Source organism: Cyprinodon tularosa, unplaced genomic scaffold (assembly GCF_016077235.1).
Source record: "Cyprinodon tularosa strain WSP-4 unplaced genomic scaffold, ASM1607723v1 ctg70, whole genome shotgun sequence".
Taxonomy (NCBI): domain Eukaryota; kingdom Metazoa; phylum Chordata; class Actinopteri; order Cyprinodontiformes; family Cyprinodontidae; genus Cyprinodon; species Cyprinodon tularosa.
The window spans coordinates 1,302,659-1,319,529 of record NW_024039452.1 but is presented as its reverse complement, the minus strand read 5'-3'; positions in this window follow the sequence as shown (position 1 = coordinate 1,319,529).

The following is a 16,871-nucleotide window of genomic DNA, read 5'->3' as shown; positions in this document are numbered from 1 at the left end:
CATGTATTGTGACTTGGTGGTGTATAAATTCAAAACTGAATTGAATATATATGTCATCTTTACTTTACTTTACTTTAACATCAACTTGCGCGGTGAATCTTGCCGCCTGCGCTGTGCGGAGATGCAGAGGAAACCGTATGTGATGGGGAAACACAGCTCGATGTAACACCAGTGTTTCCATCTGGAAAACGCTGTTTTGCTGCTGGAGTCCTCCTCACTCTCCATCTCTCTGTGTGTGCTGTACTTTAACACCTGCCAGCAGAAACTCCCACCTACCCAACTGACAGATGTAATCTCACTATACATCAGCCAAAATCATCCTCCTCTCTCTCATGACAAGGCGCGCACGAGTCCTATCATGAAAAAAGTGTTAATTGTGCGACCTGAGTAACGTGCAGTCGGCAATGGTAACTGTGTTATAGCTACAGTCAGAGTAATTAGTTTGATTACTCGTTACTAAAAAAGGTAGCGACGTAAGCAACGCCGTTACTTTCAACGGCGTTGCTACCATCACTGCTAAAGATAAGAATATGGGCTTTCTTTATGGAACTGAATCTCTAAGAGCCTGGAACCAAGCACCCTTAGTTTTATGTGAGAGTGCAAAGTAAAATTTATTAAAAGGAAAAATGCTCAAGTGCTTGTGAAGAGCCAAATCCCCACCACCACCCCTCAAAACCCCCCACCCCCAGAGCACGGAGCGCAACAGAACCAAAAACCCAAAGATGGCCAAAGTGATCCCCAGAGCAAACGTGACCAATAGGGGCCGACCCGGAAAATCGCCATCCTCTTCCCAACAAGGGAAGAAGAGAGACAGCCCCAAGGAAATCTGCCACCGCAATGCCGAAGCCTCAAGGAGCCGCGGGGGCTTCAGCAAGATTAAGATCTGATCTTGAGTTGTCTACTGGATTTTACCACTGTGACAGCTTTTTAGTGAAGCCTGTAAAACCTCCAGAGCTTTGGCCTTCAGTGAAGACCAACGTTCATACTACATTCTGAGTGCCATTTGCGTCTCATTTATCTTTGAATATGTGTTTTGTGCTTTTTGTTTATACTGCTACTTTATTATTTTAATAAGTCACATGGGAGGGGCTAACTAGCTTAACCACTAGCTTTCTTCCTTTATTACCAAATGCACAGATGCACAGTATTAAAAATATACGGCAAAGAAATGTTGTTATTATATATATAAGTAGAGGGCTATATTAAAGGATAAGTCCGGTCAGCAAAGAATGATCAACGGATTATTATGTATACCTATAACCTACGTTTGCGGTGATTTAATGAATTGAGCATTAATCAGTAAAAAAATAAAAATAATTTTCTATGCAGTCAATGAGTGCGGGACAGGTCATTTTTGCCTAATTATAGTAACACCTCACTCCTGACATCTTCCGGCAGTGACATCACACTGTGGTAAGCCTGGCGCCATTCTCCCCGCTTTACAAGCAAAATAATAGGAACTACTAGACACATCTGCAATCAACAACAATTATTTAAGATTTCGAGAGGACTTCAACATTGAAATTTGCGAGAGATATAGTTAAACTGACAATGCCCACGTGCATGGCAGCTGGATGCTGTAATACATCTTGTAAAACTGGTAAAAAAGTTAGTTATTTCACCTCTCCGAGTCCTGATCCTCCATGGACTGGTTCGTCATTGGATTGCCAACTTGTAGAGGGAGGATTTGCCACCAAACTTCTGGCCAGATAAAAACATGTAATATGTAGCCAATATTTGGAAGAAGAATGCTTTCAAGATGACTTGGATAATAGCACAAACACCAGATACAGCACTGGGACTTGATCAACAGCCGATACCGCACCTTGACGTCACATAGTGGTAGGTGGCAGTAGTGTTCTTTGACAAACATGGATGACACTAGAGAAGCACATTCAAATGAAAATTACTCTTAATTAAGAACACTTATCATGTATTGAACAGTATGTAGTCACTTCATATTTAAAGTACTTTCAGAAGTTTGAATACTGAATATGACCGGACTTCTCCTTTAACAAATAATTTAGACAAAAACAAATATTAAACACAAAAATAACATATACAGCATGCTAGACTGGCCAACAAGTTGTGTTATGCACAACTTTCTAATAGCAGATAAAACAACTACAGTATAAACCTTGCAAATCAATAGTATAGTTCCTGAATCTGCATCATTAACTGAATAATACAATTCCTACATTTGACTTAATCTGGCATTTTATTTCTGTAGATTATGCTCAATTTGAAGGCAAAAGTTGCTGTTAAACAACTCAGAGCTCATCTGTTTCACTTTGTTTTTTTTTGTCACAGACAAACCTCAACTATAGAGCTGGTCTACCATTGATAACCACATGCAGTATATGTAGGAAGTAGGGATCAGTTGTTCTTTGTTTCCTTTGTGTTGCAACTGTCCCATGGCCCATCTTCTGGGGTTTATTGCTATTAAAGGAGAGTTTTTCTCTTCGATGTATCTACTATGCTGGGTTTGAAGGATTGCTTACAAGTCAACAACATAAGACGAGACAATGTCTACTGTCACTAAATGGTCATCTAGGAGGAGATAACCCTGCAAAGTCAGTGACTCAAGGCAACCATCTTGATGTTAATAAAAAAAACAAAAATAAAATGTATGTATGATTTGATTTTAAAGGCTCTTTAAAATCAACTAAGAACGTATTTGTTGTGAATTGGTGTTATATGAAGAAAATAATATGAATTGAATTGTATTCATTCTACATATGTGTAGAGGGTTTTATTAAAAAAAAGTATTCAATTCAACAATATTTCATCCTAAAGTGTATTTAGATCTAATTGAATAAAATTCTCTGTACTATTATGCACTGCTTTTTCATAAGTTTATTACAAAAAAAATATTTGAATCAATCCACCTGACGGCCCCCAAATATTGCAATTCTAGATTAACAATAGAAAGTTTTAGAGATGGAACAACAGATGCGTTCAAGTAGGAACAGAGCACACTTGGCATCTTGAGGAAGCAGAAGTCTTTCAGTGTTTGCACCAAGATAAAATTGATCTTTTATAAGTTTTTTGTGCAGGGTACAATCTTTTTTGCCATCATCTGTAGGGGTAACAGTTCTGGCTCAGTTTTAGAGACTGCTCTGGTGCCTCGTGAGTTGATTTGCAAAGAGGGATGCTTCATGAAATTAAGAATGCAATCCACAACCCTGGGACTCCTCTTCACAAGACAGCAATAACAACAGCAGAGTCTCTACAGTCAAAGAGTTCTCCACATCCAATGTAATAAAAACAACCACGGGAGATGCTTCATACCCACAGCAGTCTCCGCAGCCACCCTCTGAAGAAACTTGGATAGTCAAGTTTCATAATTTGATTTCCCTTTTAAAACCACAAAGTTATTTTAAATTCTGTTTTAATTACACAGAGTTTAATATGTACTCTCATAATAAAATATACAACAAATTGAGTTTTTAATTAGAGTAACATTTTATTTTCCCTTTTTTTAGTTTAACACAATTTTTGTTTTATGTCATAAAGAGAACATGATAATATTGTTTAGATACTATGAAAGAGAAAAAACAACTTGCATCTGTAGGATTTATCCAAGCATATCTTGTTAAGATAATTGTTTTATCTTCTCAGAGAAAGTAATCTTATTTTGTAGATCCTACATAATCTAAAAAATGTACGTATTAGCATGTTCAATTTAACTTCATTCAAACTGAATCAATTTGAGTATACTCGCAACAGAAGGTATCTTTAAATTGAAAACGATGCACGCAGTAACAGTGAAATCAGTAAAAACAACTCATCGTTATGTAATGGGGTGCAGAGACAGATGTGACCTTATGTTGAAGAAGAGATTCAACTAACTAAGAACTAATCAAAATTTAAATAAAATATTTAAAAACTGCCACCCACCAAAAAAAAAAGCTCATACACTTTCATATTTGATTAGACTGGCTTTAGCTTTTATCACAGCATGTCATTCAACATGATTGTTTAAGAAATGAGAAGCAACTCATTGCACCAGTTAGGTTTAAAAACTTGTTGCCAGCTGAAAGATAATTGCCTATGCAGTAATTACCCAATCGGAGAGTCATACCTATTCAGTGTATTCTCATTATCAGTTCGTATGAAATCGTACGAAAAGTTATGCACAGTAATTTTGTATGTTTTTGACGGTTTTTTCGTCGTATTTTTACGTCTTGCCTCGAGACAAGATATCCTTGCGCATGCGCATCTTACGCACCATTCAATAACATAGATTTTAACATGCAATTAACCCTAACCCTGACAATAACCCTAACCCTAAGATACAAAACAGCAAGCAAGCTAGTTAGAGACATCAAGAAGTAATTATTGCAATGTTTTTCCCAGTTTTACGTCCGTCCGCGGATCTACTTTTTTCGTCTGTCTGGCTGCGCGTGCCCACTGATCTGTTTTTTCGAGGAAAAACGTCAAAAACCTACGAAATACTGTGCATAACTTTTCGTACGATTTCATACGAACTGATAATGGGAATATGTTGACCTATTTGTTATTGTGTTTATTTTTGTTTAAGTGTTTAAGTTCATGACTGGAGTAAACACTTTTGCATGTAGTGTATTGGCTCAATTACTTTCAGTGGTTTTACATTTAATTCTGCTATTATAAAATGAAAGAAGAATACATAATTTATGTAACCCTATTTTCCTGACTTTTATTTCCACACAATATTAGTAGATATAGTTATATCCTTTTGTAAAGCAAAATATATATACATATATACTATATATAACAACAAACAAAAAAAACAATTGTACTCTTTCATAAGAACTAACAAGACACACTGATGACCTGATGAAGAACACCAAGAGCAGACTATGAGGCTGCTCTCTCACTGAGGCGAGACACACCAACCGACCACTGTGATGCCACGGATGGCAACTAATGAGGAACTTTGTCAGCCCAGTGTCAGACATGATGAGCAGAGAAAATAGAGTCAAAGTGAAAGCAGACAGGAATGTAGTTTCTGCTTCAAATGGTCTGCCTGACTTAAAATGACCCCTTTCTCTGCCAATATCAAATGGCCCCACTTTTTGCCGAAGGCACCTGTTTTCTGTTTTTGTTTTTTTGCCAGCCGCATCGGCAATAGGCCACTCTTTAAGATAACACATGGTGGTGCAAATGATACAGAGTGGCTCTGTCTGTCCCACGTTGTCTGAAAAATATGCTACACCAGTGCTTTTTAAACACAGCATGGTTTGGAGTCACAGCGGTTTTCATTAAGGGTATTGATGTAGTCTGATTTACTCTCAGTATGTTTAGTCTGTGCTAAAAATGGGCAATCTCTTGCTGATCTGTAAAACAGTGATATTCAAATCCAGCTGGCAAACAAAGCGGAGCCATTGGATATTTAGATAATTTCTGTGAGGGATTTAACCTTTGAACAAATAACTCTTATCTTTGTTGAACTGTATATGTGAATGCATCTGCTATTTGACAAGCAAGTGTTTACCTTCTGAAAATAACGTATTCATCCAACAGAGATTATGCTGTATTGCTGATAGACCATTAGAGATCAGTTGTTAGGCTATGATTGAGCTAAAAACTACAAACTTTGATGAGTAGTCTTTGTCTTTAAGCAGAGCTCAAACTGAAGGCCCTGAATCTTGACATTTGCTATAAAAGAATCTTGATGCCACCGACACCACTTGCATTTCTAAAACAAAATCTCATCACCTAAAACTAAACTGATCTAAGAATATAAAACTGTTGTTGAAACCTTTTTTCTGTCATTGAAGCTGGTAATTGAAGCTTATATTTAATGCTATTTTCCTAAATTTGTCACAATCAAGGGGCTGTTTGGGTTTTCATTTGTTTTCTAATTAATTCTTAGGTTGGTTATTGTTGTCCTTGTTTTTTGTTTGTTTATTTTATCAACCCCCCTTTGTGTTTTACAAATTACTCACTTTATTCATCTGCCGTTCCCTCCCCGTTCTCTAATTATTCATCTTATTCACCTGCTCCCACTGCTTTACAGTAGAACCATTCAAAATTTTCCCACCTTCCTTGATGGGCCCTTGGCTGGTCCTTGACAGGTCCCCTACAATTACTTTTTAAATATCAATATTTGTACTAAAATATTCTTTCTGTCATGAATTGTGGACATTAAGATCAAAAGAGAAGCATCATCTCCTGATCAGACCCTGTAATTCAGTAAAAGGGTAGAGTCAGAGTAAACAAATATGCAAGAGGGGGTCACACCAGTGGCTGGCAATTGGAGGGGATTTCGCTGGGAGTTGGAGATAAGTTGGCTGCCATTCGGCTGGCGTTTGATTGGGAAGGGTCATTTTGAATGGCTTCTACTATATATACGGTTCAGCCCAGCTATTGGGGCCAGATCATTATCCTTACTTATTTGTAGTTTTTCGTGTAGTTATCCATGTTTTCTGTTTCATTTAGTTTTGTTTAGTCCTTGGTTCATGTCCGGACCTTTAGGGGCCTGTGTGTCGTAAGGTTATTAGTGTTTGTCTTCTGCCTCCTGATCGTGTCCCGGTTCTTCAGTGAGCCCTCAGGGTTCTGGCTTGGAGTGCGGGGACGTCCAGTTTTAATTCCTCTAATCCTGGCTCCTACGTGGAGTACAGTTTAAAGTTTGCCAGTTATCCTGGTACCATGTCTTGTCTCTGTTCCTGTCAACCACAGAGCCCACCTATGTCCATCTGAGCATGCCTGTCTGAGCTTGCTGCTGGACTCATAGAACTTTGAACCTGCTTGAACAGTCTATGGATTCCTGTAACCCTGGATCTGTCTGCTCCTGTCTGGATCGAAACCCCTGGTTGGGCTGCGGACTCCTGGATCTCAGAATGGTCCTGTTCTGAACTTTTTCCATGATCTGGATCGAATTCCTGCCTGCTCACTGAGGTTGCTGCATCGCGGACACTCTGGAAGGCTCACCGCTGCATCTCGTTTGGCAGTCCATCGGGTGGATCCTGCCTTCCCAGGTAAATGACCCACATGGATTATTATTCCTCGTCAGGTGATCGTGGTCACTTGTATGTGTTTCTCCCTTCAGAGTGTCAGTGATTTGGTGGTGCCTCGCCTCCCCCCTGCAGTGGTTGCATGTGTGCAGTTCCACAGCAGCCCACGTTTCTGTTTTTGTTTATTTTCTGTCATTAAAATTTTTGAAACGTTCCACTGTCTGACACTTCATGACAAGGAGAAACCTTTATATGTATTTTTATTTACTTTTTAGGTTCTTACTTTTCTTTATCCATTTCTTAGAACTCTTGTCTTTATTTTTTTGTTAAGTCACATTTTAGGCTCTCTGTTTCTTCTCACCCTTCCTCTGTTTTCATTCTTCCACAGATTTTTGAAATTTCTCTCTGATTATGCTCAACAGGTTTCAGTGTCATTCTCTAACCATCCCTCAGTATTTAATAGACCTTTTTTCTTGCTTCTGTATCTTCTTGCAAATAATTGTAAGCTTTATTTTTTCAATATAACCTCTCCCTTGACCCATCACCTGTTACCGAATAATCTTCCAAAAGACAATGACAAAACTGTTGTTTCATATATTATAGTATCGTGTGGTGATCTCTTCTTTAAATAATGGCAAAGTTGCTCCTTTTCCAATACTACTAATGTAAGGCGATTGGGTACTGACTGATTCACCATCTCCATATTTCCATCAGTAACTCTTACATGGATCTGTTCTTAGAGCCTCCTACTTAGAGTTTCAACCATTTCAAGCTGAAAAACAAAGTCACCGATTGGTTGGGATGTGCCGGTGTCAGTAGTCACAGCTTACTGTAAGAAATAATATCTTCAAGCATTAAAAATATTTTACACTGGGCTTAAAGTATGTAGCAATACCTTACATTTTCTGTTGCTCGAATCCTTCCATTCATTACAACATGGCTTCCCAATCTCTCTCCCTCCCCCAACGATTAAAACAGGCTGAAACTGGGAAGCACAATGGAGACAAAAAACCCCAAAAACGTTTGTAATACGAGGCAAAAATACGAGAGATTCTAGTGAATAAACAAAGACAATTAATAACCACCGTATACAGAAGAAGTGAGTGAAGAAAAAAGGCAGGTCATGAAATAGGTGCTAATCAAATTCTAACCAATTAATAAACACAGAAATAGGTACATAGTGGATTAATTCAAATGGGAAAAAAGAATATAAACAACAAAGGGGGGAAAAAGAAACATCAAGAGAAACCCAAATAATGAAACACCTAAGGATGATAACATTCTAAGCTTTTAGATTTGCATTGCCACTATTTTATTTACCCATTCCGTCTCCAGTTCTTGCCAGTTCCTTCTCTGTTCTTAATTACTTTATGATTGAAACTTTTCTTATTGGGTCAAAATATATCAGGTAAGGGAACTGAGATAACTATTTTAGTTATTGATGCTAAAGACAGTGAAGAATTGACTTGTCCTCCTGATTTGAACATTGCGACATTAGAAGACACTTTCAAAGCTTCTATGCAGCCATTAATTTCAGAATTGTCCTTATTAATCCTATTAACCTTGTGCTTGAATTCTTCATACCTCCTAATAGTTAAAACAGCCACACTGAATCCATCATCCAAATTAAGTTCTTTATATTTTATTGTATTTGCTGTTCTACTTGATGGTTAGTGTTTTAAAAACTATCCCTCACTTTACATTTCCTAAATGAGTTTTAAGCCCTGTTGATACCATTTACAATTTCTCCTTTAGTTATTACCATAACTTTTTGTATTATTTCCCTTTTCCTAAAATCAAATACTCTATCCTACTTTTAGGAATCCAGTCTGTGTGGTTTGTGTTTGTCTTCCTTCCTCCACCAGGTGGCGCCTGGTTCTGGTTGGCCTCCTCTCACACCTGCGGAGGGTTACCTCATTAACGGAGGACTCTTAAGCTGCTGACTGCCACTATCTCGACGTTAGAGTGTTTGCCAGTTTTGGGTACTCTAGCCAAGCTGAGTTTTGCTGAGTCAAACTGAGTTTTTGTCAACCTGAGTTTTAACCTTGCTTTTTTGTCTTTGCCTCTCGGCAGGAAGTCATCCTGTAAATTGGATGTTTCGGACCTTCCCTCCCCTGGAAGGATCTTCTGAGAACCAAACTGAGCTGAGGATTCAAGTTTGTGGTTTTGGATCAACCTTTTCCCCAAGGATCGTCTGGGGCTTCTCTCTGAGCAGGGAATACATCTCCACAATTACCCGTTCAAGTACCGCAGGAAATCTCAGTAGCAGTCACCTTCTCCGTTCACCAGGAACAACCGCAATCTGGGTAAACCCTGTCCGCCCTCCATCGAACAAGACAATCACCGGAACATCCCACCGACTGGATTCAACAAGAGACACCTTTCCTGGAAACGTGAGTCTGCAACCTAGTCCTATCTAATTTCCCACTGAGCCTGAACTAACCGCAGTTTCTTCCCCTCACTTTCCACTTGCTGGTTTGACAGTGTTCAGAGTTACACTGGACTCATATCATCATTCTAAATAAACCTGTTAAACTTTTCCCTGGTCTCTCTGTTTGGTCTTCTGCATGTGGGTCAGAGCTTTAGATAAGATCATGACACCTACAGATTAAATGCTAAATCTTTTTTAAATGCTAGGTCTTCATTAACTTTATTTCATTGTCCACATTTTCATTAACTTTAAATTTAATTCATTGTCCATGTTTTATTGGTTTGTAATTTTTTTTCCTGTAAAAGATGTTCAATAAATCCACATCATATGCTTTTGATTTTAAATTACAAACACTTGTCTTCATCCAACCTTTATACAGCTTTATACAGTATGAGACAGACATGGTTTTGGAGTACAATACATGTTAAATACAAAAACACGCACTCTGCTGGGACATCTGCACTTGTTAAAAACAACCTTAAGAAGACGTCTCATTAATGTTATATTTGTCTTTATATTAACCTACTTGCGTCTTCAGTGATAGCTTCAGTAAAACTACTCATGAGCTGTTTTTTTTAAAGGTTATTCAATTAAAAGTGAGTAGTTGCTCCTCACTTATTCTCAAGATGTATCATCTGTTTTGAAAAAGCAGCGTTTTACCTATACTAGCCATATCATATTATAAAAATAACTATATATCAAGGTAGAAAAATACTGTAAGTAGGACACTTAATATATTAATTCCTGTCTCTGCATCCTTATTCCTTACCAGTATACCTGTAACAAGGAAATGTCTCCTTCTTATTTCCTCAATTAGTTCTGCCAGTGCAAACATTTTATTGGTTCTTCCTACCAGGCGGTTAGTAGCTATTTTGATCTCCTCAGTCTGTCCCTGCTGGGTGACGTCTCTCTCCTCTTAATCTGAATCCACCTGCATTAGCCCACTTATCCTTCCTGCTGCTCCACTCACAATTGTGGCACAAAACAAAAAAGTTGTTTGACATATGACTACATAAACTTGTTGACTTTTTCCACTCAGCTTCAGTGAGCTTGTTGTTTTTTCTTGCCATGTCCCTGTTCTCTCAGCTTTGCTCTCTTTGTGTTTTCTTGGTTTTATTCTCTTACCACAAAATTTCATCAATACATAGTTGCAAATGAAAATTGTTTTGCCATATCTGATGCCACGTATTTCATTTTCCCTTATTGCTTGAAAATGCTTCTATCTAAATTATTAATTGTCACTAATGCTGCAAGTTAAAACTTTACCCACGTTTAAACTCTTTATAGGTTTCCCCTAGGATTACCATACATTCACTATCTCTCAGTCAGTATAAGCAAACTTTGATTTCAGGGCTGTAGAAAAGCTTCTGCTCAGTATAATACTTTTTTATGTTTATGTGATGGACGGGGTAAGTTGTTTCGTTTTGTTGTTATTTTGTCTGCATCTCACAATTTACATAAAAAAACAACTTCACTTCTGATCAGAGTGACTGGGACCTGCTTCCACTTGGTTTCAATGCAACTTATATGGAACAACATACATGATTTTTCATTGTTTTCTTTTAAGAAAGTTGGTGTATGTAATCAAATCTTAGCCATGGGTCTCCTGAGTTACACGAGGCCTTTTGGTTCATTCTCCGATTAATGCTCTCCTTGCTTGGTAACCTTAGGATCTTGACTATCCCATCATAACCTTCACCGCCCGATGATATGTTTGAATACAACTTTTGGAGGCAATTGCTTCTATTTGATTTATAATCAGACAGTGATTTTAAAAAAACGACTTGTTCCTATGGTGATTATATGATAAATTCATTAATTAAATCTGAGTCAGTTTTGACCATTGTTTGTCATGGTCTTGGCGCTGATGGTTGACATGATCATTTACCCTTTCACCTGTCTAATTGGCCCAGCTGCTCATTACGTTCATCTTGTCCACCAGATAGAATAATCTGCACCAAATTTACCATGCTGTTGGGTGAGAGTAACTTTAGCGTTTGTTAATATTTTTCTGACTCTCTGATCCTGATCTGTTTCTGCCTGTTGGACTCCTGAGTTTTTGCTTAGTCCCTTTCTGGTTGTGGATCTTCCCTCACAGACACTGTGGCTCCTCGGCGTCGGCTGGAGCCAACTCTGCTCTTCACTCCGAACTCTGGGGTGCAGAACCTGTCGCAAGTTGTGGACAAATCTCACGTTCGGATTCAACTCCTTCCTTCCTCGAACTGAACTGAGAACCAGGTTAGTGACTTTTGCTCATAGTCGTGGCTGGTCCTTTATTCTATGTCACTAACCTGAGTTTCTATTTCTACAGAGGATCCGGTTTATCTGCCCCGGCCTACAAGCAGCAACACGCTTTTTTGTTAAAATAAAGGCTTGTTTGAAATCAGCCTGAATATTGTGTCCAAGGTTCTGAGCTTCTGACATTGTTAGGTCAATAATTCTGACATTAAATTCAACCTCCAAGAATATAAAATCCTCTACAAGAAAATGTATCACACACCAAACAGCAACTAATAACAACAGCTTGTTATAATGGTTTGATTTAAATACAGTGGAGATTTAAATTTATTTTGAATATCAATATAGGTAATTTTAGTCAAATGTCTTGCAGCACACTGATTTAATATTCTCCACGTATAGAACCAGCTAATTTGATAAGCTTTTACTCCTGAGTAATTCATTTCATTGTTGGAGGACCCAGTGAGCTCGTTGTTTTTCCTCTTTCTTTCCATTGCGCTAATTAAAACTAATTGAATTGAATTGATGGTAGAGAGCCCCTGAATCACAGTGCTACCATCTCAGTCCTGCTCATCCCTGAAATTAGACAAATCAAGTGTGCCGTGTAATCAGACAGCAATATAAAAGTCAACACACACACACAGCAGTTGTTTTCCTTGGTTGTTGTTAGCACGAGATCTCATTTTTAGGCAAGTTCTCAGAAATTAACTTGGCATAAACCACACACCATAGGCGATTCTGGAATGCAACAAATATAATTTGGCCTTTTATATATCCCTGGATATTATATTTTTGGGATTCAGCATTTCCTTTTTGAGCAGCTCTTTGCTTCTGCTTGTCCAACATTGGACTATGAATGTAACAGATGCTAGAGGGAAACCCAGGAAATATCCGTGATCCATTTTCATTATGTGCTTTAACCACCCTAAATTGATCCCTTTGGATGTGGATTTATCCATCTCTAAAAGATCTTGTTTTTAAGTAATCGATAGACAGACAGACAGATATTTTTATTTACATTTTTATTTACAGTTTAACAATTTTATTCTATTTTATTGCTTGTGTTTATGTATTTTAACTTCGAAGTTTTTACATTATTTCCTGCAACTGTGATATCTGGTGGTTTTAAATGTGCTTTATAAATAAAGTTTGAGTTGAGTTGAGACAGACAGACTTTATTCTGGACTCAAAAAAAAAAGAAACAGACTCAAGAGGTGAGGTAACATTCGGTTGTGTTGTCTTGGGTTAAGTTATGCTTGTGTTTAAGTACTTCCTGGATGGGAAGCGAAACATCTTTAAACTTGGATACAAAGTCCAGCGGTTTGTTTTTTAACTTTTTTGGAATGACTGGATGACTGAAAATCTTCACCAGCACAAGACTAGGAAATTTTGGACTAGGAAATCAGTTACCACTGGTATTAGGTTACCATCTGTCATAGGGAATCCGCTCCTCTAAATATTGCTTCCTTTATTGCGGCTGATGAGTGCCAGCTGGGGGCTACCTCTGCCTTGCTTACTGAGAAAATGAAGGCGAGACAACAAAAACAAAACAAAACAAACCCCAAACCCAGAACTCAGCTCTGTGGACACAACACTATATGCTTCATGAAAAAGGAAAGTACTAAGCCTAGCCTTAAAAGTAGACAGGGTGTCTGCCTAAAGGACTATAACTGGCTGTTGGTATCAAAGAAGAGAAGCCTTAAAACTACAGTAAAAGATTTGCCTCCCATTCTACTTTTAGAAATGTTAGGAAACACTTATTAAACCTAGAGAATAGATTGACAACAGAGTTCTTTGTTATGAACATAAGGAACAATCATATCTCCGATATAAAATGGGAGTTTCGTAATTGGGGTTTATATGCAAGAAGGATAATTTTAAATAATATTTTGAATTTAATGGAACGCCAACGAAGGGAGGCTAAAATAGGAGAAACACTGTACGTGTCATGATGGGTATTAGTGCTAGCCCAAGATGCAGAAACACTCACGGAGAAACTGGGTAAAAGTCCAAAGAGTTTATTTTAGGCACAAGCACGAGAATAACAGTTCTGGCAGGGGGCTGGTTCACTGGGATGTGAGCAGGGAAGGGGAGATGGCTGGAAGCTGAGCTTCCAGCTCACTGCAGGGAAACAACAGGGGAAATCCACATGGGAACCTCTTGGGGAAACTCCACCGGGAAGTCGACAGGTCTCAACCATGTAGGATTCTTGGGGTGGCTCACCAGGGCAGATTAGCTGGTCAACTCTCCTAGAGCTTCTGACTTGAGACTGGTTTCCTGTGACACAGCTCTCCCAGAGCTGCAGACCAGAGACAGGGTTCCAGAGAGGGTGCTCTCCCAGAGCTTCACAAGGAGACAGGAGGTTGAGCTCATCCAGAGCTTTCACGAGGAGACAGGAGGTTAAGCTCATCCAGAGCTTTCACGAAGGGACAGGAGCTTCACAAGAAGACAGGAGGTTAAGCTCATCCTGAGCTTTCACGAGGAGACTGGAGTTTAAGCTCATCCAGAGCTTCACGAGGAGACAGGATTCCTGAGAGGCACAGAAAAGGAGAGATTAGAATCTGGTCTCAACCTAGGAACAACCAAGACTCAGTCTATAGCAGGAGGTTCAGGAAGCTAACCAACTAAGATCAACACTGCGGCGTAGAATCCAGGTCTGAAGGTAGCTTAAATACTGTGGTCCTCCTGATTACTAGATCAGCCACAGGTGTGTGAGAGGCTCAGCTTCAGGAGGACCCACGGCGCACTCTGCTGGAGGCAGAGGGTAATCTCCAGAACCTGACAGTGACTCCAGCCCTAAGAGAAAGACAAAGAGAGCAGAAGAGGATCCTCGGCGCCCTCTGGTGGGCAAGCCTGAGGATCCCAACAGAGCCCCCCCCTCAAGGGCGGATTCCAGACGCCCCCTGAAAAAAAAAAAGGTCCAAAAAACAACAAAAAACAACCCACTCAGGGTGGGCGGAGGGGGTACTAGGGTGAGGAGGGCCAGAGACAACAGAAAATAGAGTCCAGAAAACAAAAACCACCCACCCAGGGCGGGCGGAGGGGGCACTAGGGTGAGGAGGGCCAGAGACAACAGAAAATAGAGTCCAGAAAACAAAAAACAACCCACCCAGGGTGGGCGAAGGGGGAAACAGGCCAGGAGGGCAGAAAACAAAAACAGAGTCCAGAACAAAAAACGATCCACTTACGGTGGATGACAGCAAAAGAAAACCCAAAAACTTTCTTGGGCAAAGTCTCTGGTGGCCGGCCGAGGGACCGGCAGCGGGACACAGTCTCTGGTGGCCGGCCGTGGGACCGGCTACAGGACACAGTCTCAGGTGGCCTGCCGTAGGGCCGGCTGCAGGACACAGTCTCAGGTGGCCTGCCGTGGGGCCGGCTGCACACTGCAAAAACAATCCAGAAATAAGTAAAAAATGGCTTAAATTAAGTATATTTAGCCTTAATTTGAGCAGGTAAATAAGATGATTTGCCAATGGAATGAGTATTTTCACTCTTAAAATAAGATAGTTAGATAATATTTACTTGAAATAAGACGATAAAATAGTTTTTTCTTATTTTAAAAGGAAATTGTCTTGTTCCATTGGCAAAGTGTCTTACTTATCTCCTCAAATCAAGGAAAAACACACTTATTTTAAGAAAAAATAACTTATTGAGATTTTTATTTTTTGCAGTGCAGGACACAGTCTCAGGTGGCCTGCCGTGGGGCCGGCTGCAGGACACAGTCTCAGGTGGCCTGCCGTGGGGCCGGCAGCAGGACACAGTTTCAGGTGGCCTGCCGTGGGGCCGGCTGCAGGACACAGTCTCTGGTGGCCTGCCGTGGGGCCGACGGCGGAGGCGTAGTTGCTGCTCAGGAGGTCGACCGTTGAGATGATGGTGGAGCAGTGTCTTAGGGGGACCACCGCCGGGCCGGAGACACGGTTGAAGTTCAGGTGACCGGCCTACGATCCGGCAACGGAGCAGAGTCTTAGGTGGCCGGCAGCGGGGTCGAAGGCGACGCTGACACTCTGGGGGTCTGCCACGGGGTCGACGATGAAGATGATGCTCCAGGGGTCTGCCACGGGACCGGAGGTGAAGCTGACGCTCTGGGGGTCCGCCACGGGGCCGGAGGTGAAGCTGACGCTCTGGAGGTCTGCCGCGGGGCCGGAGGCGAAGCAGCTTCTCAGGAGGATGACGCTCAAGCTTCAGCAGGTACCCCCACGGGGTACCCCGTCCCCTCCTCGGCCGCTCAGGCTCTGTAGCGACCGCCGACTGCGGTTCAGGGGAAGGCTCTGGGGAGACCGTCGAGAGTGACTCTGGAGGAGACTCTGAAGAGACCGTCGAGTGTGGCTCTGGAGGAGGCTCTGAAGAGGCCGCCGACTGAGGCTCTGGAGGAGGCTCTGGGGAGACCATCGAGTGCGGCTCTGGAGGAGGCTCTGAAGAGGCCGCCGACTGCGGCTCTGGAAGAGGCTCTGGGGAGACCATCGAGTGCGGCTCTGGAAGAGGCTCTGGGGAGACCATCGAGTGCGGCTCTGGAGGAGGCTCTGGGGAGACCATCGAGTGCGGCTCTGGAAGAGGCTCTGGGGAGACCATCGAGTGCGGCTCTGGAGGAGGCTCTGAGGAAGCCGCCGGCTGTGGCTCTGGAGGAGGCTCTGTGGAAGCCACCGGCTGCGGCTCTAGAGGAGGCTCTGAGAAAACCGCCGACTGCGGCTTTGGAGCAGGGGAGCTCGCCGATTGCGGCTCCCGGTCAGGAACAGGGGAGCCCGCCGATTGCGGCTCCCGGTCAGGAACAGGGGAGCCCACCGATTGCCGCTCCCGGTCAGGAACAGGGGAGCCCACCGATTGCGGCTCCCGGTCAGGAACAGGGGAGCCCACCGATTGCCGCTCCCGGTCAGGAACAGGGGAGTTCGCCGATTGCGGCTCCCGGTCAGGAACAGGGGAGCCCGCCGATAGCAGCTCCACCACAGGAACATGCGGAACCACCGAATGTGGTTCAGTCTCTGGTGCAGGTGGGACCACCGACTGTGGTTCCACCTCTGGAAATGGAGGGACCACCCAAGGAGGCTCCAGTTCAGTCTCTGAGGTGGCTTGAGGCGTCGGTGGAGGGTTCTTGGTGATTAGTGGCCTAGACTGAGGGACTCTTGGAGGCACATTTTCACCAACACTAAATTCAGAAGCCCCTCTAACCTTTAGCTCAGGGGTCTCAAGACAGCACAGGGCTGGCTCAGGGGTCTCTGGACGGCACGGGGCTAACTCAGGGGTCTCTGGGCTGCACGGGGCTAACT